The following is a 24,529-nucleotide window of genomic DNA, read 5'->3' on the forward strand; positions in this document are numbered from 1 at the left end:
CTTTGCCATTTCTTTCTCCAGCTCATTTTACAGATCAGGAACTAAGGCCAACATGTTAGGTGACTTGCCCATACTTAAACAGTAAGTGTCTGATGCTGGATTTGAATTCATAAAGAGGAATTTTCCTGATTCCATGTCCAATGCTCTGGCCAGCTCTCTATCCACTATGCCATGCTTCTTCTTCATAAAGGTCTCTATCTTCATAGCTGCTCTTCCCCAGATATAGATCCTACTCCTTTCACACCTTAGTCACAGGATGTTTAATGAGTGACTGTAGCCAACAAAATTCATCCCCTTGGGGTCAATCCTCTGGCAATAAGTCTCTTGGAATCAATCAATCAATCAACAAGTATTCAGTGAGCATTTCATATTCATCACACATTGTGTTAAGCAATGGGGATACAAAGGAGAAAAACATACACACACAAGAATAATCCTAGTCTTCAAAAGAGCTTATGTATTAATGGGTAAGACAACATACAAACAAATCAGAACCCACAAGATACATGCAGAATAAAAGGGGAGCTATCTTATAGAGGAAGGTTCAAGTGAATGGAGTGGACCAAGAAGTTCTCCTATGGCATTGGGGACTTGAAGGAAGCCAGGGTTGGAGTGGCTGTGAGAATGGGAGGGAGGGAGAAGGAAAGGAAAAGGGAAAGAGAGGGAGGAGAAGGAGAGGAAGAGGGTGAGGGTGAGGGAATGGAAAGGGGGAGAGAAATCAGTCAAAGTCACAGCTAGATGTGGCTGGATCAAGACTTCATCTACATCTACTAACTCAGATGACTTTATGACACAGATCATAGACTTGTTGCTAGAAAAGACCTTGGAGATCATATAATTCAAGCCCCTCATTTTATGTTGAAAGAACTTAGGTTTAAAAAGACAACCCAGATAACACAAGTGTTGAATGAAGAGCTAGGATTTGAATCCATGTAACCACCAGTACCATCATTGTGATTTGAATATGAGTTATAATTTAAGAAATAAGGGGCTACACATTATATTCATAGGATAACTTGAATCCTTCTTTTCCCTTACAGAGTAAATACATTTTAATGACAGTTTTGGATGGGTTGAATTTATGCTTCTTATTCATCTTAATTCATTGATTAATATTTTGGAAGTACATAATAAAAAGGGATCAACTTAAATAAGAGATATCATTTTTTTTCCACAAGGGCAAAAACTTTGCTTAGAAGAAAGACAGACTGTACTTCTAAATTTCTTCTATACTTAGTAGTTAGGGAAATTTTGGGGGGGTAGTCTAGTCCACCCATTGTATTAGTCCCTTACACAGAGACTATGACTAGTATTATTGTATCTTAAAGAGGAACTGTAATCTCAAGAGAATACAGCTAAATGATAACTCTCCCCCAAATTCTCTTCCTTCCTTAAGAGGGGCCATTGAAACTAGATTTAAACTAGAATGAAAAACTAAGACAAGAAATGACATTTTCAGAGGAAGTGATATCTCCTATTGTACCAACTTCAGGCAAGTTTTCATTTCATGCCAACCACACTAGGGGCTCTGAGATGAAGTCAAAGATGCTTTGCATTTAAATTTTTTGACTAGATAGTAATTTTAATACAAAAAGTCCTTGGTCTATTGATAGTGTGGCAACATACTGTTTCTAGGGACATGTTTAACTGGGAAGTGCCCTTCCCACCTCCTTGGAACATTGCCCAGCTCAGCAAAATGCACTTCTGAAGATTCTCCCAGATAAGGCGTGGTTTCTGCCATCGGCATCATTGGATTGCTCTAATATTGTTGCATTCTCATCTTAGTCATATCTGCAGCAACCCACCCATGGAGCAGGCACTCCACCCGACTTGAAAATAAACCAAAGGAAAAGATATACATTTCATGATACAGGAAGAATTTCATTGCTAGATCTACCCTTTCTTTTCCATGAAACAAGTTTTCAATATACAAAGAATTCCTTCCTAATATTGTTCTGCTAATGAGGAAACAATAAACTCTACTCAGCATATCATCATATTGAAAAGATGTTTTCTCATTCATTTAGCAGTCAATAAGTTTAACAAATATGGAATACTTTTTGCACAATATTGTTTTCTTTCCAAGTTTATGTAGGAAATATTTAACAATTTTTTGAATCTCTGAAAAAAATTGGTATGACATTTTTAGGGTTAATCTGCATTATTAGCATTTCCTCCATTATTTTTGTAAGACTAAATAATCAATAAAACAACAAATCAAACTTTGCTGAATTCTGACATATAAAGTTTTAGAAGAGACACAAGGGAGCTTATATGAACTGGCTCCAGCACTCTCTTTGTTTATAGCCCATGTTTTTGCAAAGGCTAGATATATTTCTTATGTAATATGACAGATTTTTAACATAATTTAATATGACCCAGAATGTCAAATGAGGAAATTGGGGTTTCAGGAATCATGCTTCCTTATGGTTGTTGATAAAGTCTAAAAATGTGGAAGTCATGTCAAAGTAAAAGTAAAATGCATTGTGGGTTTGTCTGTAGAGAAATCAACTCTTTCTAGGCAGTAAATTGCCTGAAACCAAGGTGAAGTTCAGAATATTAGAGTTAGAAATAGACATTAATCTAGTTCAACTTCCTATAGTACATAAGAATCCCTACTCCATCATTCCTGACAAGAGGTCACGTAGCCTTTGCTCACATATTTCTGGTGACCAGGAACTTGCTACTTCATGGGGAAGTCCCATTCCATTTTCTGTAATCATTGGAGGGTTTCTTTTTATATTTAATCAAAATCTTCCTTGTCTTCTACTTTTGCCCCTGAAGCTACACAGAAAAAACTCAGCCCCTCCCTAGATAATAACCTTTTACATATAGATATATGTCATGTCTACCCTTCATTCTTCTCATTCCCTATTCCTTTCAACACTTTTTTTTAGATTTTTCAAGGCAATGGGGTTAAATGGCTTGCCCAAGGCCATACAGCTAGGTAATTATTAAGTGTCTGAGGTCCGATTTGAACCCTGGTACTCCTGACTCCAAGGCCAGTGATTTATTCACTGCACCACCTAGCCACCCCTCCTTTCAAATCTTTCCCATCCTGATCAGTTTTTAGCTGTACTACAGTTTGTCAGTATTTTCCTTAATATGTGTAAAATATTAATATTAAAATACTTAAAATGTGCAAAATAATCCAGATGTGACCCAACCAAGGCAGAATAAAAAGAAGTTTCTTCTGGATATTTCAAGTAAACAATGATTGACCTTGGGTCACCATTGACTCTTAATGAACTTGCAATCCAGACAAGCTTCCCAGTCTCTTCCTTTTCATGTGAAGACTAAATAGCTATGAAGTTTCAACTTATTCACTCAATACTAATATAAACACATTAAAAAATTACACTGCTTCAACCAAATTGTAGCTTTTTACATCTACCTCCTCTTACATTCATCTCACTTTTTTTTGAGTGGGGCATAATTCCAACCTGTGGGCACATTTATTATATGTATTCTAATTCAAACATAGTCCTCATCATCCCCATTTCTATGTCATCTTCCCCTTGATAAGCATGTTATCCAAACCTTCATTTAAGGTATATATAAAAATAGCCAGAGCTAGCACTAAAACCAGATACCTGCTAGATTATCATTAGAACTTCCTCCAAGATAATGTTGATTAGTTATTCTATATTCTCTGAGTATGGATTTTTAAAAATTATAAATTCACTTAGCTTTATTGTCATTTAGCTACCTGCTATCTGTTTAACATTGGGAAAGTAAGGACTTCTCTTGATCTCTTCCTTACCTGGAAAGAGGTGGTGATGAATTATATGGTATCCAATGTCCCTTCCAGACTGAAATCCTATAATCTCATGGGAACCTTTCTTCATGTTATTTCTGAGAACAAAATGAAAAACTGTGTCAAACTTTTATGAAATTCAGATATGTTACAAAATTCCCCTGATTGACCAGTATAGAAAACATAGCCCAAAATGAAATGAGGTTTATTAGATATAGTTTGTTCTGGAAGTCATATTTAAAAAGGAATATTTACAAATAAGTACATCCACAAAATAATGACGGTCATGGTAAAGAGGCTCACAAGATATCTGAGGAATGGTTAAAGGAATCTTGGAAGAGAAAAATAATGAGTATATGATAACAGTCTGCAAGTATTTAGAGGGATGTCAGGTGAAAGCTGAATTTGATTTTTTTCTTAATGCAACTAATGTTTTTTCACCCCTTTGTATCCTGGGCATTATTTTTGACAAAAAAAAAGTTGAGCATAGAAATAAACCATTGAGTAGTACAGTTTGGTTTTCTAGGTAATCTTCCAAAACTATACCCCAAGTAGCTATTTCATTCTGCTCATATTCCTAAAAACTCTTTTAATTAACCTAAGCATTTTCCCACAAACCTAAACTCATGAGGTTGAATCTTTTTATTACTATGCTTTCAGGTTTACACCTCTCCATTAATATTGTATCATGTGTCTATTATTCCATCATAGTTACATTTTAATTGGAGAACTTTCTATGCAGTATTAAGTTTAAAATCTGCTTTATCAGGGTTTGAGGTCTCACTCTCACTACCTCAACTCTCTTCCTACTTGGTTGTTTCTTCTATTTAGCTCTGAAGCCATTTTTCTGCAGCATAAGTCTTACTAAGTCATCCCCTGCTCAAAAAGCTCCAGTTTACATTTTACCTCTAGGGTCAACTACAAAGACATTGATTCGACATTCAAAGATCTTCATAATCTGTCCCCTTCCTTTTTTTTTTTTTAGATTTTTCAAGGCAATGGGTTTAAGTCGCTTGCCCAAGGCCACACGGCTAGGTAATTATTAAGTGTCTAAGGTCAGATTTGAACCCAGGTACTCCTGACTCCAAGACTGCTGCTCTATTCACTGCGCCACCTAGCCACCCCTGTCCCCTTCCTTGTTTTACAATATTCTCACACCTTCTTCCCCTTCAGCTTCTACTGGTTGTCCTTCATGCTTGGAATGCTCTGTCATGTCACTTCTATCTCTTAGTTTCCCTGGCTCTTTTTTTCCCTAAGACTCAACTCTAATCTCCCCTTTAATAGGAAGGCTTTCCCATCATGTCACCTGAGTATCCAGTGCCTTTCCCTATATGATCATTTCCCATATATTTTGCATATATCCTGTATGTTACTATTTATATGCACGTTGTCCTCTCCATCAAAACTCTAAGTTACTTTAAGCTGGGGACTGTTTCTGATTTTCTTTTTGTCCTCCTTAACTTAGCATAGAACCCAGTACATAGTAAATGCTTAATAATTATTTGTTGACTGTCACATAAGCCATCATCCTTTTAGACATTATATTTATCATTTATTAGACTGGTTTTTGACATAGAATGGAAAATGATACCCTGAACTACCAAAACAGTAGCTTAACAGGAAGAAAAAAGACACTGTAATTCAACAAATGTATTGTTCATATTTTGTTTCTGCTAAATTGCCCTAAGCTTTATCTTTTCTATCCTTTCCCCAACACTTCTCTTTCATAATTTATAAATGTCTAAAATATCATCAAAACATTTTAAATGTAAATTTGTATTAATATCTTATGTTACTTTCAAATATAGATAGGCACAGCAACATTTACTTTCCTTGTGTTCTTTGTTTTAAAATTGATGTATCAGGATAGAGTATAACCCTGGAGTCAGGAGGACCTGGGTTCAAATCTGGTTTTAGAAACTTACTGGCTGTGTGACTCAGGTCAAATCTCTTAAAAAAATGGCATATCATCTCCCTTTCCCTACCACTTATTTTTGTTTCCAACTACCACGAAACAAACATTTGCTTAGCATGAACAAAATAACCCAATAAACAATACTGTTTTCCCTTTCCCTTTTCCCACTGTAGCAATAGAGAGCAGTCATTTTCAAGTTCTTTTAAGCATTTTTAAGTGGGATTCTATAGTCTGCATTGTTCTCATTTTCTTACTTTCAAGCAATTATCACCCATCTGCAATCATCTAGGTAACTGCAAACAGGAACACTTACTTTACCTGGAATTATCCCAGACATCAAGTAAAAACAAAGATATTTAGCCAGGCTTGCTTACCAGTGAATAAATGAGCTGGTTGTCTAATTCTCTTCTCTGCCTTATACAGTACAATCTTTATAATTAAACCCATAGGATTTCTTTTAACAGGATCATAGGTTTAGAGCTATAAAGAACTATGGAGCTCAAATAGTCCAGTCAGTGATATTTTACAGATGAGGAAACTGAGTTTCAGGCACCAAATCTCATAGTTGAGATCTGAACCTAGAATCTGTCTCAAAAATCACCCTTCTTTGCTCTCTTACAGTCATTTTGAAAATTAAAGTAAGCTGATATCAAATGAGAAAATCCCTGGTCCCTCTTAGATTTTATGAATTAAATCATTGAACTTTCCAAAACTCTCCATTTGTGTTCCATGTCTCTGAAGGTCTCAAACAGAGAAAATAGATTTCAAATTAAAATTTGAGAAATTGTCATTAGACAAAAAAAGAAATTGAGCTAGTGTACTGATACTAAGTAAAATAGGAGACTCAAGAACACTTTATATCCTAGACCATCTTCAAGAAGAGATTAAATAAGTCTTTCATATATAGTTTTAGTATTCACTTGCTTTAAGACAAGGAACTGGACAAAATGATCTCAAAGTCCCTCTTGGTTCTAGGATTCTGTAAATTTCTAACCTTTTTTCTCCCTTTCTATGGAAAAATCAGCATAGCATAGTGGAAAGAATATTGAAATCTTAGCACATGTCTCATATTCTCTGTATGTATGACCATGGATTAGGAATCATAATACTTATACTCCCCATCTTCATAGAACTATTGTAAGTAAAGTGCTTTGTATACATAAAAGCACCATATAAACACAAATTGCTATTCCTTGAAAATTAAAGACATAGAGAGAGAAAAAAATGTCTATCTATCCTGAGCTGTTATATTTATTTATATTTTGTTTTCCTCTTCCAAGTTTAAAGAGGATATTTCTATGACAAGTGTAAAAGTATTTTTATAACTTTGTTCCATGTGCAAAAAGGCATAGATAGCTTTACAACAGAGCAAATTTTCTTCTCTAAAAGCATTTAAATCCCACTCATAAGGGAAGCTAAATAGTTACTTTGGAATCAAAGGCCCACCATTGACTTTAGTTTCATAGAATATGTTAGAATTAGACAGTAAAACCCAAATACCTCCTCTTTTTGCTCCCACTTATTTCCCATGATGCATATGATAGAGGCATAATGATTTCAAGTCCATCATGTGGAATTATGAATAATTCTAGTTCCCTAGCTAAAGAAACTATAGTTTATAAAACATGAACAGTTTGAATTACAGCACATTTTGTCTGAAGACCAGATGTATCTTTATTTAAATTTATTTATTCTCTACTGCATTAACTTCTTTCGAGTTCTGCTTCTAAAGATATAGAAAACCAAAGAATAGTATCCAGTACAGAACAAAATGTTTCATTCTGACTGGTTAAAACCTATCTTTTACAAACTTCCTAGAATGCTACTCCTGTATCCAGTCTCTAAACAAGCCACCCATTTGGATTCTTTATCTTTTTATTTTCTGTACCGAGAGGGTAGCAGATGGGGAACTAACCTATCCCATTTCTGTTTGAAAATATTTAGCTTGAGTGATGTGAAGAACTCAGTAGATCTGTGACAAGATCAAAGACGATAAATTATTTAACAGGGGTTCTACTTTTGTGGAATTATTTAAAGTATCATAATTGCAGTTCAGCTACCCAGCCTTCGTTTTCAAGTCTGGAATTCTGTTGGGAGCTATCATAATCACTGAAGAGTATAATATTACAGGCTGGGTATAAAAATATCTTTTTAATGACTAGCAAATTAGTGAAATGTCTTGACCTGAATCGAGACCAAATAGAAGACAGGGTTTTTATGAAGGGGGGAAAAAGACTAAATTGTCACCACATTGTTATTCTTGTTGAATTCTTCACTACTTAAAAATGTCAGTTGATTAGATAAAATTTGTAATGCTGTGCATCAGTACAAATGATGAAGGGCTCTACGGATGGTAGACAGTATCTCAGCATTTGTGCATTTAACAAAAAAAAATCATTGTGTAAAAAAAAATCCTGTTGGTGAAACTCAGGTCATATGATTTTGATTTTTTATGAACCTCAGGTACCATCTCCCACCTGAGGTTTTTCCTGACTCATTCACATAATAGATTAAGCAACCTTGGCCAAATCATTTACTGTCTGATCCTTGGTTTCCCCAGATATAGTCAGACTAGATTACCTCTATGGTACAACTATGAACCTATGATATTGTAGTTGTTAGTTCAGTTTCCCTCTTGAACTATTTTTTTATGACTTTACATATAATATGTATTTATTTTTCTTTATAAATATGTATCCTCCTTACCTCGGTAAAATACGAACTCCTTGAGGGCAGACTTTTCATTTTTGTTTTTTTTTTTTTGGCGGGGGGGAGCACGATGCTTTTTTTATTTTAGAAAGATTTTATTTATTTTGAGTTTTATAATTTTTCCCCTAATCTTGCTTCCCTCCCCCCACCCCCCACAAAAGGCAGTCTGTTAGTCTTTACATTGAATGTGATGAGAGAGAAACCATATCCTTAAGAAAAAAAATAAGGTATAAGAGAGCAAAATTACATAATAAGATATCAGGGTTTTTTTAAATTAAAGGTAATATTCTTTGGTTTTTGTTCAAACTCCACAGTTCTTTCTCTGGATACAGATGGTATTCTCCATTGCAGATAGCCCAGAATTGTCCCTGATTGTTACATTGATGAGATGAGCGAGTCTATGAAGGTTGAGCATCACCCCCATGTTGCTGTTAAGGTGTACAATGTTTTACTGGTTCTGCCCATCTCATTCAACATCAGTTTATGCAAATCCTCCCAGCCTTCCTGAATTCCCATCCCTCCTGGTTTCTAATAGAACAATAGGAGCACAGTGCCTTTTACAGCAAGTCCTTTATAAATGCTTACTGGATTCATTGCATTAAAGAATGCCCTATGCTCCTATGTCCAGGGCACCAGGCTAAAAATTCTTACATCTTTTCTCTAATTTTTTTCTCTTTCTATTTCAATCACATAGAAAATATCTTTTTAGATCTACTTTTGTATCAAATGAGTATTTGCTCCATATGGTAATAATTTTTAGTACCTTTAACTTAAGAAATTTGACATGAAGAAAACATGGCATTGTGTTAAACACATCTTAGTTTACAAGGTCATATAATTTTAAATAAATGTATACTACATGCAAGAAGGGTTTTTGCCAAGTTGACAAATTGTTAAGCTCTAAATTTTGAACCCAAATTCCAACCTTTAAAACTTCAAGGCTTTTCACAATTTGCAAAAGATGATTTCCTAATGTTAAAAAGAGCCAAAAACGAAGGATTTAAAATCATCTCCAGCAACAAATATGCCTTTCAGAACAATATATAACTGCATAAATAATACAACATGGAATAGATGGTTTAAACCATACATGGGAGGAGAAATACTTTGATTTAGAGATTCCACTGTTAGACTATGGACTAAAGATGTCCTACAATCAGATCTAGAATTACCAAATTTTTCATAGTAGCATTTTCTGTGGAATCAATACAGCCAACATTGCTGCATGTTGCTGAGGCATAAGAAGTGATGAATATCAAGGAATCAGTGAAGAATGAGAAGACTTAAATGAACTGAGGCAGAATGAAATAAGCAAAACAAGATAAACAATATGCACAATGACTACAATCATGTAAATGGAAAACTATGCAGGTAGAATAAAAGTGAAATGCAATGCCCCATAATTATAATGACCACTAATATCCCCCAAAGGAGAGATCAGGAACAATACCATAGTGGGGGAATGTGAAATATTTCTTATACTGCCAGATTCAATTAATATATTGCTTTATTTTACTAAAGAACTTTCTTTTTCTTCTTTTTTTCATATTTTTTGTATTACAAAGGATGACTTGCTAAGAAGGGAAAGAAAGAAGGATATATTTGTAAATTCATGTGATATTGAAAAGACTGACAAAAATTAACACTAGAAAGTAGATTTAGAGTTAATATCTACCTCTGAAATATTAACATAAAAATTTAAATATTTTGTAAATTTCAAAACATGGTATCTATAGCTATCCTGTAATAAGAGCCTAGGATTTAAGATTGCAATTTCCTAACTTTTCAAAATATATTTTATAAAATTTTTAGGTCAGTATCTATAGACCACCTATAAGATCTGCATTTCCAGAATATTTTGATATGAATAGGTGGTATAGCTTCAATCACTGGTCAGTTTTCCAACAAACAATTTGAAATCAGTTACATGTTGAATGTTTCTTTTGGTCCTCATTGCTCCCACACAATAGCTATACTTTGTGCTGCAAATCCACTGGCACATGAGAAGCAGTTCTCTCTTTTCTACCCATTCTTCCCCAGAGTCCTATTATCACATGACTCTGCATTGGACAATGAGTTAGTTCTCTGGTCAAAACTAAGCCATTCTATAAATTCTTACATTAGTTTTGTTCAGCTCTGCTGAATCTGAGGCAACAAAAGGATTAGGACATACGTGTAGGATATCAGAAAATCAGAGGTTGGGTGGGGACCTTGGAAAGTCATTTTGTTCATTCTCCTGTGTTCAGAACTATACTCAGACTATCCCAGAGAGATTAGACACGTATTCTTTGCTGAAAAATTTCCTTTGATCTAGTATTCCAGTCAACAGCACTCATGCAGGAATGTCTCCTTGATGTAAAATCTCATGCTAGAGCTGAATTTATATTTTTCTTTCCTCAGCAGACATGTTTTCAAGATCCTATGTTGACTGAGCAAAAAAGAAAGAGGAGATTTTGTGGTTTATTTGGTTCATAATTATTTGAGCTAACCAAATCTGATAATTCCAGGGTCATTTTTGAATTATGGTTGCCTCACTGATCAAAATAACTGATAAATAACAAAAATCTTGATATCCCCCTCTGTTGTAGTTAATTCCAAGGAATTGCCACACAATTTGAACTGATGGGGTTTCTTCAGGCTTGAAGAGTCTAGGGTTGATATAACTCCAGTGAATCAGTTAGGTGTTTGGATATTTTGCAATATGCTAGACAAATATAATTGTTTATAATCTGGAAGGCCAAGGCACAATAGTTTTTTCCTAGAAAACAATCCCTTGGTACCAGATAGGGCACCTGCTCCTCTGAATTCTATCTAATCTGAACACCAACTATGGAGCCCCGGGGCCAAAACTCTTCATACCTCTTTAATACTGGGCTTTTTAAATAGTGTATTTTCCAATTGCCCTTTACCTCATACATAGGTTGGAATAGAGATTCAGCAATGCTGCTTGAAATATGAACTCTGGAGATATAAAATGAGTGAGTCATGAAATCAGTTGACAGGTGGGTGGTCATATTAAAATTTAACCCCTCAATATAGTTCTGCTTATCCAATGCCCTCTTACCTGTGGTAGTCCCAGTCATTAGTAAACTGAGAAACTACAGATCTCTTTCCTTCTCCTCTCCTTTGGATATGAAAAAATACTCTCTCTTATTCACCACTTGATACCTATAACTGACTGATTTGTGCTTGGAAACCAAACCAATCTTGGCACCTGAGAGGAGGAGGTCAAAGCTTAGCTTAACCTCCCCTCCCTAGCCAAATTCATATGTTTGCTTCAGTCCTTCTCCAAACAACTTTCTAATTCAGTTCAGCTGCTCAGGGAGACAGTGTGAGTGTGTTTGGTTAAGGAGGGGGTGGCATTCCCATCTTAATATCCACCATCCTCTAATACTCTCTATTCACTTATACAATGGCACTTAGATGAAAGAGGAAAATAAATTTAGATTATTTCTCTGGCTACATTATGGCTTTTAACAAATCTGTTTTTATAAGTTCCATACCTAACATTTCCTGAGAAATGAATCTGGCAAAATGCCCCCATACCCAAGTATCTTTCTGTCTAGGTAGATATATTTCTATATGTAGCTGAAAGTATATGGAATTGGAGCTACTGATACTTCTATCTTTCTTCCAATTGTGCTAATGTTAAGCAGACCAAGGCAGATAAGTTGAGTTGAAAGTTAACATGGGATGAATTGACAATTTCATCAATAAAGTAGATAATATCTGGGATGTAGGGTGTGTTCAAGGAGGTGGTGTGAGGGTTGACTGAGTCCTTTTCAGGATGCTTTCCACCTTTGATGTCCACTTGAGCCACCTCTCATTTGTGGTTACAAGAAGCCATACCATGTACAGCAGCCATCTGAGCTAAATCAGGTTGAGGGTAACTGAGGCTTCTCAAACACATTGTTGAGTAAGAGAGGTGACTATCATACTCATTTGAAGTCTTCCATTGGTGAAGTGAGTGAATGAGAACAATTCGCTCCAATTGTCATGAAGGCAGCTGAAGGAAATATTATGGATTACTTAGGGCTTGGTTAGACCATTGAAGATGTCAAGGTCATCTACTGCATCTAGATCATCACCTTGATTCTATCTTGCCACTAGATCATGATGACTTTGGAAGTGTTGACTTCATGCAACTCTATCTCACTCAAATTCAATTTATGCATGAATCAAAAGACATCATTGATATCACTTTACCTTTCTGGCAAATGAAGACCAGATGACTGAAGTTGGAGGTGGATACAGGTTTTCTGGAGTGTTTTCAGTTAAGGGGAGTGCCACGAAACTGGGATAGGTTTTGTAATTAAAACTAAACTAGTCATCTCACACCCTATACCAAAATGAGGTCAAAATGGTATGGGATTTAGATATAAAGGGAAATGCCATAGATAAATTAATAGATCAAGAAATTATCTATTAGGTCTATGGAAAGGGAATAAATTTATGACCAAACAAGAAATAGAGTACATTATAAAGTGCAAAATGAATGATTGTGACTATGTTAAATTAAAAAGGGTTTGCACTAATAAAAATCAATACTGCCAAAATTAGAAGGAAAGCAGAAAGCTGGGAAACAACCTTCACAACTAAGAGTTCTGATAAAGGTCTCATTTCTAAAAATATATGGAGAACTGCATCAAATTTATAAGGTTGCAAGTCATCCCCCAATTTATAAATGTCAAAGGATGTTAATAGGCAGTTTTCAAATGAAGAAATTAAAGATATACATATATATATATATAAATCATATGAAAAAATGCTCCTAATAAAAATGGATTAGAGAAATGCAAATTGAAACAACTCTGAGGTATCACCTCACACCTATCATATTGGCTAAGATGACAAAAAATGGAAAATGATCAATATTGGGGAGCTTGTGGGAGGATTAGGATATTAATGCATTGCTGGTGGAATTGTGAATGGATCCAACCATTTTGGAGAGCAATATGGAACTATGCCCAAAGAGCAATAAAACTGTTCATTCATTCCTTTTACCCAGCAATTCCTATATACATGCCTATATGCATGAACTGAATTACAGATCTGATGCTGAGAGAAGGAAGCAGAACCAAGAGAACAATGTACATTTTAACAACATTGTGAGATGATCAGCCCTAATGGATATAACCCCTCTCAGCAGTTCAGAGAGCTAGGACAATCCTATTAGATCAATTATGGACAATGCTATTCCCATTCAAGGAAGAAAAACAAAACAAATAAAAAAAATTCTTCAGAATCTGTTGAATATTACATTCACTCTAAAAAAAATCTCTTATGTATTTCTTTTCCTCAATCCTAATTCCTCATACTGAAAATGTATCCATAGGCATGTTTAACACAAATGCGTAGTATAATATTAACTTGACTATTCACCACTGAGGGGAGGGGAGTGGGAAGGGAGAGTAGAAGGAACTTTTGTAACTTAAAAATATACATAGGCATAGGGATGAATGTTGAAAAATTTCTTGACATGGATTTGGAAAAATAAAATATCAATTAAAAAACTAAACTAGTCAACAAACTTGAATGCCTACAAAAAGGAGTGAACAGCAGGTTCATGACAATGAGATTGCCACTTGAAGGAAAACATATCACCATGATGAACCCTAATGAAGTCAAAGAAAAAATTTATGAAGACTTGGAGACCTTTATCAATTTACCTAAAGAGGACAAGCTTATAATTCTGGGTGACTTTAATGTTAGAGGAGACTCTGACTACCAGACATGATAGGGAGTTGGAAATAGCAACAGCAATTGTCACCTACCACTGAAGACTTCCATATCATGTGATCTTTTCATCGCAAACATTGTCTTCTGTTTACCTAAATGCAAACCCTCAGAGTAAACATTAGCATCTAAGAGACTGGTAAGATTCTAACTAGAATCCTTCTCAGTAGTCTGATCCTTCACCTGGAAGATGGTCACCTCCCTGAGAGCCAGTGTGGTTTCAGAAGAGATTGAGGAACAATTGATATGGTGTTTGCTGCCAGACAACTCCAGAAAAAAAGCAGAATAGGGATCTGTATAAAACATTTGTAGATTTGACCAAGGTCTTTGATACTGTCAATTATAAGGCCTTTTGGGAAATTATATCAAAATTTGGTTGCCCAGAGAAGTTCATCAGTATTATACATGAATTTCATTACAGCATGCATACCTGGGTTCTGGATAGTGGATGCTGCTCTCAAAATATCCCACTCACCAATTGGGTGAAACTTTCTGTCCAACAGTCTGGCCATCAATTTCAATGAGGTGTTACTAACTCTGCCCCAGACAGTGAAGAAACCTAAAAGAAGCTAACAGGGACTTTCTTCAACAAATATGATTCTGCATAAGGTAAATCTGAGACACATGGCCATATATCTAGAAAATAGGCAACATGAAACTATTTTGTTTTCTTCTTTTGAGATCCTGTTGCATACATCATTATGAGAAGAGGAGAGAGGCAGGATATGGAAAATATTCTCTTTATAGTGGGCTTATGTTCCATGGGGATGTTGATGCTAAACTGAGGAAAGATTTAGTCAGTTAATGACTTTTCTAGCAGCATAGCATAATGGAGCAGAAATATAGAACTTTTTGGTGATTATCTGAAATAGTAGCCCACCATTCTGATGTTGCTCTTTTTCCCTTAAAATTCAAAGTAATCTATGACAACTGGATATGCAATTTTTAGGAGTGACAGAAATGCAGACTATGGGAATTTGAAATGCTAGATTAGCTTTCATATCTTTGCAGATTGTTACCTCTTATGTTGTTGTTCACTTATTTTTCAGTATCTGACTCTGTGACACCATTTGAAGTTTTCTTGACATTTCCTTCTCTAGCCCATTTTACAGATGAGATAACTGAGGCAAACAGGAATAAGTGATTTTCACAGGGCCACATGTCTGAGGTCATATTTGAATTCTGGTCTTCCTGATTTTAGACCCTGTACTTTGTGCCGCATAGCTGTGTCCTAGAGAAATTGAAGCCAAATTATAAAGGGATTTAAGTGCCAGATTGAAGATTTTACATTTTACCCTAGAAGTAGTAGCAACAATTTCTGGGGGGGGGGGTATCTCGGGTATCTGCACATGATCTTTTAAGATCAAATATAAAACTGGTACAACCAAACTAAAAGTCATTTTCAGTTAATCCAATTTCATTTCTTCAGCTCTAAGATTAGTGGTTCTTATAACTCTGTCTAAAGGTTGGGAACCAAATAGAATATGATATGTATGCTTTGTATAATTTAAAGATGTCTGAGACATCACTTTTCAGTTGGATTGGGGGAAAAGAAGCTAATTTTGTATTCAGTATAATGACAAAATATGGAAAATTAGTTTTGGCATTAACTACTGGTTGGTATCATGTTTTTCCTTTATCCTTATTGTAAACCATAGGTATTATTTTATAGTTAGGCTTGTCATGGTATTACCTTGATTAGATGATCAGGACAGCCAAATCTCTGTACATTTAGTCTGTTAGGTTCAGATATTATCTACTTAGTGATCAGATAGTCGGTTCTGACTATGGTATATGGTATCTTCCAATGTTAACTTTCACCTCAATTTATCTGTCATGGTCTGTCTAAACGTAGCACAATGTCAAGAATTGATACTTTTCACAAGTATCAGTTGCTCCAATTACATTTCTTGATTGGGCCTTGACAAATGAATTTGGAATTAATGGAGCTCTGAAACTATTCTATAGACATGAGTGTAGATCCAGCCCCAGAGGGAAAAAAAAAATTCAGTGTATCAAAAAGTTTCCTTGTTAACATTATGACTAAAAAGAAAAGTAAATTTTTGAAAGGACTAGATGCATTGGTAACTGTTCAAAAAACTGAGAGGCAATGTAATATAATGAATAGGGCATTAGTTTTGTAGTCAGGAAGATCTGAGTTCAAATTTTACCTCAGATACCATTTATTTGACTGGACAGGCCACTTAAACTCTGTGTACTTCAGTTTCCTTATCTCATAATGAGCTTGGATGCGATGACTTCTAAGATCTTTTTTAGGACTAGCTTTAAGATTCTGGGCCTATTCTTCAAACATATGAAAAGGATCATAATGCTTTAAATTCAGAGTTTAAAATCAACAATCATATCCCTTGACAGATGTCTCAGGAATTGATATTGGCTGATTTGTAATGACTTACAGCTTTCCAGAATGAAGATTAGCATTATGTTTAACAATAATAAATTAAATTCTTGGTCAAATAAGAGGAGTGTTTCTAGATGAGGCAGCAGATAAGAGACCCCAACAATCAAGTTAAGGAGACATTTGCTGCTGTAGTGTTTTACCTTGGTATTTCATAAAATCTAGTAATTTTAGAGATTATCATGAGGAAACTAGGCAGTGCAGTAGAGAGAGTACCAGACCTGAAGACAGGACAAACTGAATTTAAATCCAGCCTCAGGCACTAGTTATGTGACCCTGGGCAACTCACTTAACCTTGTTTCCTTACTTTCTCATTTGTAAAATGAAGTGGAGAAGGAAATGGAAAGTCACTCCAGTATATTTGCCAAGAAAACCCCAAATGGGATCATAAAGAAGCAGACATGACTAAAATGACTCAACCACAAGTACAGACCTTAACCTAGTTTCGCTTTCTTGTGTTGTGGGATTCTTATCTATTCCCTCCATAAATCCTCCACAGAGGATCTACCCAACGTGCTCAAGGCCTCCCTCTGGGTCTTTAAATATTTCATGGATACTAGTGCAAACAGTGCTGCCCATCTGTTCTCCCTTACTCTCACCACGGCTGGCCCATATCTTTTTTTCCCCCTCAGTCATGCACATCTTTGATGAAGTCTTTTATATTCCATCTTGCTTTTGAGTTATCATTGGTAATGTGACACAGTTTCTTTCTACCAAACTTTTATTATAAGGTATATGTAACTTGCTTTTTAAGATTGGGGCTATTTTGAATCTTCTGAGGTCCATGATTCACTGATGTATAGCACCACTGTAAGAATCCTGGTAGTAAAGAGCTCAAATTTAGCAGCTGGATGAAACTTAGGATCTTTGGAAGTATTATGATGTTTCTCAAATGTGATCCAGATGAGTCTTTTTTTTTTTTTTTTTTTGGCTCTTCAGCTCTGGGTCCAGCTCATTATTCATTTATGTCTGCCTAAGGAAGATGTACTAATTGAATTGGCCACCCCACTAAATAAATATTCTTAATATTTATTTATATATTCATATAATATACTTTTTACATACTATATATAATTATATAATATACTTTCTTCATACATTTGGTTTTTCCTTTTGATTCTTTTTTTGTGAATGACTGTGAAAATGAGTATCTTGTGTAGTATTCCAAGGGCCAAAGAAATCAGTCTAATATCATATACAAATAGGAGCACCTGGAGAACTTTATCACAGATAAGAACATCTATTTAGCCATCTTTGTGTAATACTGATAACCAGAGAATTATTGCACAAATGAATCTTATATGATTTTAACCTATAGAAAAGAGATATTTTAATGTCTTATCATGAGATGGAGGTGACTTGAGTTCCTAAAGTACAAAATCTGGCTGGATCTGTCAAGCTGGCATGGTACGAATATAGTCCCAATGATAAGCTGTTTGAGAGACATAGTTATAAAAATAACTGGAATAGTCAACCAAAAGTTGAAGAACTGAATTATTCAGTACTGTCAAATTCTTTCTATCTCTACTTGTTTGTCTCCTTATCTGGAATGAAGGTGTCAGACTCACTCAGATACAAAACCATTCGTTATTTCTTGTTTGTTTTCATTTACATATGGAAAAAAATACCATATATTAACAAGTAAAAATGTCATCTATTAACAAGTATCCATAGGACTAGCTCAGCATCATGGAAGAAACTTACACAAAACTTTGCTTGACCAACTCCAAAGCATGGTCCCTTAGTTTTTATTGACATGACTATGACATGTATCCAAAGAGCATCACCATATAGAATCCTGTTGCTTCTCCTCTTTCTGACCTAATCCTGGATTGAAACCGACATTTACAACCTTGTGGGGCCACAGTGGCAGCTGCCAAGCCCAGATATCCAGCTGGGAAAATGTGGTTCCATTGCTATCCATTCTGACAGTCGTGAGTCTGGGACAAAGAAAAGCTTACCATTGAGTCACCGTTCTTCTTCTTCCTTTCTTTCATTTGTGAAGTTTACATTGTTTATGAAGTTTCCATGAATGTCAAAGTCCTTTTTATCTAGCATGAGATAACAGAGTTGTAATAACTAAATTTCAGAAATTATTTTTAGTATAATATTAATAAAAATTCTTTGTTGAAGAAATGACAAATGAAATGATTTTTATCAAATTCCTTTAATGTCCAGAACTCACAAAAACTAACCAAAAAAAGTTTACTCAGACAAGAAGGAAAATTCATATAAGCCTGTGTTCATATTTCAAACTAAAGTTTTTAAAAGTTTTATTTTATAAAGGTTTTATAAATGTATAGATAAGCTCATGCCCTATTTTATTATTTTAAAATTTTGTTTTTAATGAACAAAAGTTATTTTTTTCTCCTCCTTCCAACCACCCTACCCTGGTGAAAAAAGAAAGAAAAATAAAATCCTTTTAACAAGCATGCACTGTCAAGCAAAACAAATTCCTGTGTTGGCACAAATATATTAATATTGTATCATATATCAAAACATGTACCATTATAATTTATTATATTATAACATAATCTAATGATTATCTCATAATATTTAATTGTATGGTATTACATATATGAAAGTGGATGTTTAAGTATGTGCCATATATGTGTATGTATGATCTGATGCATGCATGCACATATATACCCATTTTTATTTTCAAGAAGACTAGAGTCACATTCTTAGAATGTCATGAAGAGAGCATAAAAGTTCATGTTTATTTAGTAATTGGGAGGTTTACTAATCACTTATTACATATTATATCTTATTTTATCCTGATAGTTCCTTGTGATATAGGTGCTTTTTCAATGAAGAAACTGAAGCTAAGAGAGGCTGTAATTTGCCCAGGATTACATAGCTCTCAGGTTTTAGAGATAGACTTGGGTCCTAGGTATTCCTGAATCAAAGTCCGGTGATGTAGTTATTACATGACATTGTCAACATGGAATCTGCTGAACAAAACAACCACCACTTTAAGTGTGATGTATATATGTGTTTGCATTTTGCTGGTGTAAGCTTCTATTATAAAGACCCACATATACATGTTTTTGTGTTTTGGCATTATATGAAATATTTTACTAAGTTTTTCTGGGAGGTCTTCCAGTCAAGTCTTGGAATTTCAAGGAAGCCATAGAGTCTCAGATATCAACCACGAATTATACATTGTATACAAGCCATCAGGGTATACACAAACACCCATGTGTACATGATAGATGGAGACATGAAAGGACCAGAATTTAAGAATACCTCAAAGCACCTGTGATTCTATCAGAGTGAAAATGTTCTGGTGTGGGAACACCCTTCACCAATACAAGCCATTTACAGTTTGGTAATTAAGTTCTTATAAATTGCCTGAGGCACAGAGAGGGTAAACTGACTTGTCTAGGGTCACATGTATTAAATTTCAGAGTTAGGATTCAAACCCAATTCTTCCTCAGTTCAAGTTTACTCTATGTGCTACATCACATAAGATCTATATATGGGCAAATTAAAATGGACCTCACAATGGCAAGCATAATCTGTATGGCTCTAAGTTGTGACTCTTAACATTTGAAATGTGTTATAGGAATTGATCTGTGGCAATCCATATTGATTATGAGAACTAGCAGTGGTGAGCCATGTGGGGAGTGTTTACTGCTCTGTGGACTATTAACAGTCAATTGTAGATATGACTTGAGACTTTAGAGTCTCAAGATCCCATTAACTATGTAAGCATCATGTTGTCCAAAACAATATAAATTTACCAATTAATTCTATCTACTGTGATCCAAATCTAAAAAAATTTAATGGTCTCCTGTCATTATAGAGCCATCTGAGTGAAACATGTAAAGCTATTACATGTTATGAATAATATCTATTTACAAATATGTAAAACCCATTCAGATGGTTTTTTTTCTCTGTACACACATAATATTTTATCTTCACAATAACCTTGGGAGGTAACCATTAATATATCCACAACACATACAAGCTTTTGGCATTTGAAAAAATGCTTTACTCTCACTTCTGCATCATTCACTATTTGACTTGGACTTCAAATCTCAGGAGAAAATAAAACATGCTATTTGGATAATGGACTTTGGTACCTGAGGCTTAGCTATGTACTATATTCAGCAGAGTATCACCCTATGACAGATCTTACTTTCACATTGTTGGTTGACACAGTATTAATCACAACTATTTCTTCTGATTATTAGGCAGTTTGGTTTATGAAAGTGAAGACCTTAAATTCAGAGTTCAAAAGTGCTATACAGATTGAATGATCTCTGCTACTTTCATTATTGTGATACCTATAAGGATAAAGAGCATGCTGGTGATACTCTTCTCCAAATTATTCTGATCACTACACAATATGTCCACAGGATAGCCTATCATCAGAAATATATTTCATATCTTGGTAAGACCTATTTATGTTTGTATTTTACTCAAATTATTATATAAAAATTAAGGTCATGAAGAGACACTGAAATAAAACTTTAGTGGAGGCAAAAAACAAAGCAAAAATGGAAAATTGCTGTTTTATTGTACTTAAGGTTAATTAGTTAGAGTTATTTAAAATTTTTTCACTCATAAAAAAGCAAATACGTGCATTGAGTTTTACCTAAAATGATAAAAGTTCTTCAGATGACTCTTTTTCATTATAATTTTTAAGAATTTTAAAAAGAAATTGTACCTTAAAAAAGGGGGGGAAAGGAATTTCAAGGAAAAATACTTCAAGGGAGTGTTTAAGGGAAATATGTACCCAAAGTAAACATTTGCGAACAACAATGACTTGTACAGCTTCCTATATGATTATTTTGCTATAATAAAATTATGAGATACTCTATGATTTGATATTATATATGACAACATAACATAACACAGAATAGTATAATATGATGTAATAATATATGTGGTATGATATAATACAATACAATATAATAGCATAAAATATAATTAACCATATGTGTCCCTCTATAATACCTTATTTGATGATTTGATGATCTCATCAGCTCCCATGGATTTAAAGTTTCTATGATGATGACTCTCAAATCTTCCCATTCTGCTCCAAACTATCTGCTGACCTCCAATTTCTCATATCCATCTGTCTTTCAAACATCTCAAACTGTCCAGTAGATATCTTAAACTCAACATATCCAGAGCAGAACTCATTATCTTTCCCTCTAAACTCTATCTTTCCTTAGGTTCCCAATGCAATGATGGAGTAATTAAAGTCATTCTGTATTTTTCACTGTATTTCACTTCCATCCAATCTGTTGCCAAGACCCATCAATTTCATCTTTTGACACATCTCTTGAACATGCCCCATTCCCTCCTCTGACACTTCCAACCTCTAGTACAAGTCATCCTCACCTCACACCTGTTATATTTGCAATAGCCTGCTGGTGGGACTGCCTACTTCAAGTTTCTCCTGACTCTAAGCCATCCTCCATTCCATCCAATAGAGAATTTCATAAGTACAAGTCCAGTCATCATCATCATCATCATCATCATCATCATCATCACATCATCATCATCTCATGCACACACACTCACACACACACATACACACACACACACATACATACATACATACCTTTCCCCCCCAAAATTCCAATATCTCTGGATTCTTCTAAGTTCTAACTTTTACTGAAGATTTCCTCAATCCTTTTTAATTATAGTATCCCCCTTTGGTTTATTGTCCCAAATATAGCTTACTATATATATATATATATATATATATATATATATATATATATATATATATATATATATATATAACTTTCATGTTTTCTTCCCCATTAGATTATAAATTCTCTAAGAGTAAGGATTATCTTTTGCCTCTTTTATTTTATTCTTAACACTTATCACAGTGCTTGGAATAGTAGATATTTAATAAATGATTATTGATTGATTATTCCCCAAGAAATTTAATATCTTCTTGAACATTTCCAGTGACAGCATTATCAGAAATTTGATAAGCTAGATGGTTACATTTATGAATTGCCCTTTTCTCATAGTTATCTTTTGGAAATTTCTGAATTTACCTTTAGTGCTTCAGTGTATCATCTCAATCCAAAGTGTTATTCCCCTCTTGTAATGGAGCTAGATAACTAGCTAGCTGTGAAACTTTTACTTGAAGAAAGGAAAACTTTAATAGTTCACTTATCAGTTACACATACTAAGTAACTAAAATTTATTGCTATAGATGAAAATATAATAAAATCTGTATAAACCTTATGACAATGGTTGAAATATAAATGCATTCTTCATATACAACTACAAACAAGATAAAAGTGTATTTCATATTGGTGTTAATTTTATGCATTTATTTAATCATTACTTATAGAAGCATTTTTAAAGAATCTAAGATATAATTTAATAATAATATCACAAAGTAATTAAAAGCAATGTACTTTATGGTTCATAATATAATTAGATCACTATCAAATAAACAACTTTGTTTTTTCATTGTTCCTTCAGAAATAGATACAAGTGATAGTGACTTCTATATATTCTACTTAAAGAAATTTATAGAGGGATGGGTAAAATTATAAATTTCTAAAGTTTTTTTAACAGACAAACATGAAGGCAGTTCTTTTTTTTTCTTTTTATCTTTTCTTTTATTTATCTTGAGTTTTACAATTTTCCCCCAATCTCACTTCCTCCCCCCCCCCCACAGAAGGCAATCTGTTAGTCTTTACATTGTTTCCATGGTATACATTGATCTAAGTTGAACGTGATGAGAGAGAAAATATATCCTTTTAAGGAAGAAAAACAAAGTATAAGAGATAGCAAAATTACATAATAAGATAACAGGGTTTTTTTTTTCTAAATTAAAGGTAATAGTCTTTGGTCTTTGTTTAAACTCTACAATTCTTTCTCTGATGGTATTCTTCATCACAGATAGCCCAAAACTGTCCCTGATTGTTCCACTGATATAATGAGCAAGTCTATCAAGGTTGATCATCACCCCACACCACCATCAGGGTGTACAATGTTTCTCTGGTTCTGCTCATCTCACTCAGCATCAGTTCATGCAAATCCTTCCATGCTTCCCTGAATTCCCTTCCCTCCTGGTTTCTAATAAAACAATAGTGTTCCATGACATACATATAACACAGTTTGTTAAGCCATTCCCCAGATGAAGGGCTTTTATTTAATTTCCAATTATTTGCCACCACAAACAGGGCTGCTATGAATATTTTTGTATAGGTGATGTTTTTACCCTTTTTCATAATGTCTTCAGGGTATATACCCAGTAGTTATATTGCTGGATCAAAGGGTATGCACATTTTTGTTGCCATTTGGGTGTAATTCCAAATTTCTCTCAAGGTTAGATAAGTTCATTAGCTGTGAAACTCAAAAATTTCAAGAATCACCCAGTCAATGGGACTTTGTACCATTCTTTATGCACTTACAACATATGACTAAATTATTTTAGAGAGATTAGAGTAAGACCTGTGCTCTGACACTAGGCAAATTACAAATTACATAACTTCTCTAGGCCTTAGTTTCCCTAACTGATGATGGAAAACCTACTAGTACTGTGTGTTTCATACATTTGTTGAGATGGAAAGCACAATACAGATTCAATCTTTCTCATTATTCTCTTGATCTATCTGGTTGCTTATCCAAAGATTCTCTTGCCCAAATAGGGAGGTCGTGTTGAAGAGCAGAAAGAGGAGAGACAGGAAACCTCAAACTGCTCTATCTTAGCAAAGTGATGCCAGAGACACAGTCTCAGCTTCCAACTAGATTTCTGGTTGACCCCTACATCAGACCTCAAGTTCCTTGACAGTATAGAGCTAAATATTCATGATTCTTTTAAATTCTATAAACTATTCAAATAATTCACTGTTTCTAGAAATGAAATTAAACTGCTGCTCCATTTCTTTGGACTCTAGTGTTCCTCTTTCTCTATTATATGCTGAGATTTTTCGATTGGTAGCCTCAGATGCTTTCTAACTGGAAAATATTTCACTGTGAGGTGGGAGATTGAGCACAGTTC

At 34.4% G+C, this 24,529-nt stretch overlaps 2 long non-coding RNA genes across 3 annotated transcripts in view; both read left to right on the forward strand.

The window, feature by feature from the left end:
- The window catches only part of LOC141502595 (uncharacterized), a 221,522-nt gene that overhangs the window by 99,356 nt on the left and 97,637 nt on the right, over positions 1-24,529 (forward strand). The window lies entirely within an intron of this gene.
- Positions 1-24,529, forward strand: part of LOC141514126 (uncharacterized) — a 30,674-nt gene that overhangs the window by 2,669 nt on the left and 3,476 nt on the right. The window contains exon 2 of the long non-coding RNA XR_012475950.1: positions 20,736-20,935. This is a non-coding gene — a long non-coding RNA (uncharacterized LOC141514126). The remainder of the gene's footprint in view (positions 1-20,735; positions 20,936-24,529) is intronic.

Source organism: Macrotis lagotis, chromosome 1 (assembly GCF_037893015.1).
Source record: "Macrotis lagotis isolate mMagLag1 chromosome 1, bilby.v1.9.chrom.fasta, whole genome shotgun sequence".
NCBI lineage: Eukaryota > Metazoa > Chordata > Mammalia > Peramelemorphia > Peramelidae > Macrotis > Macrotis lagotis.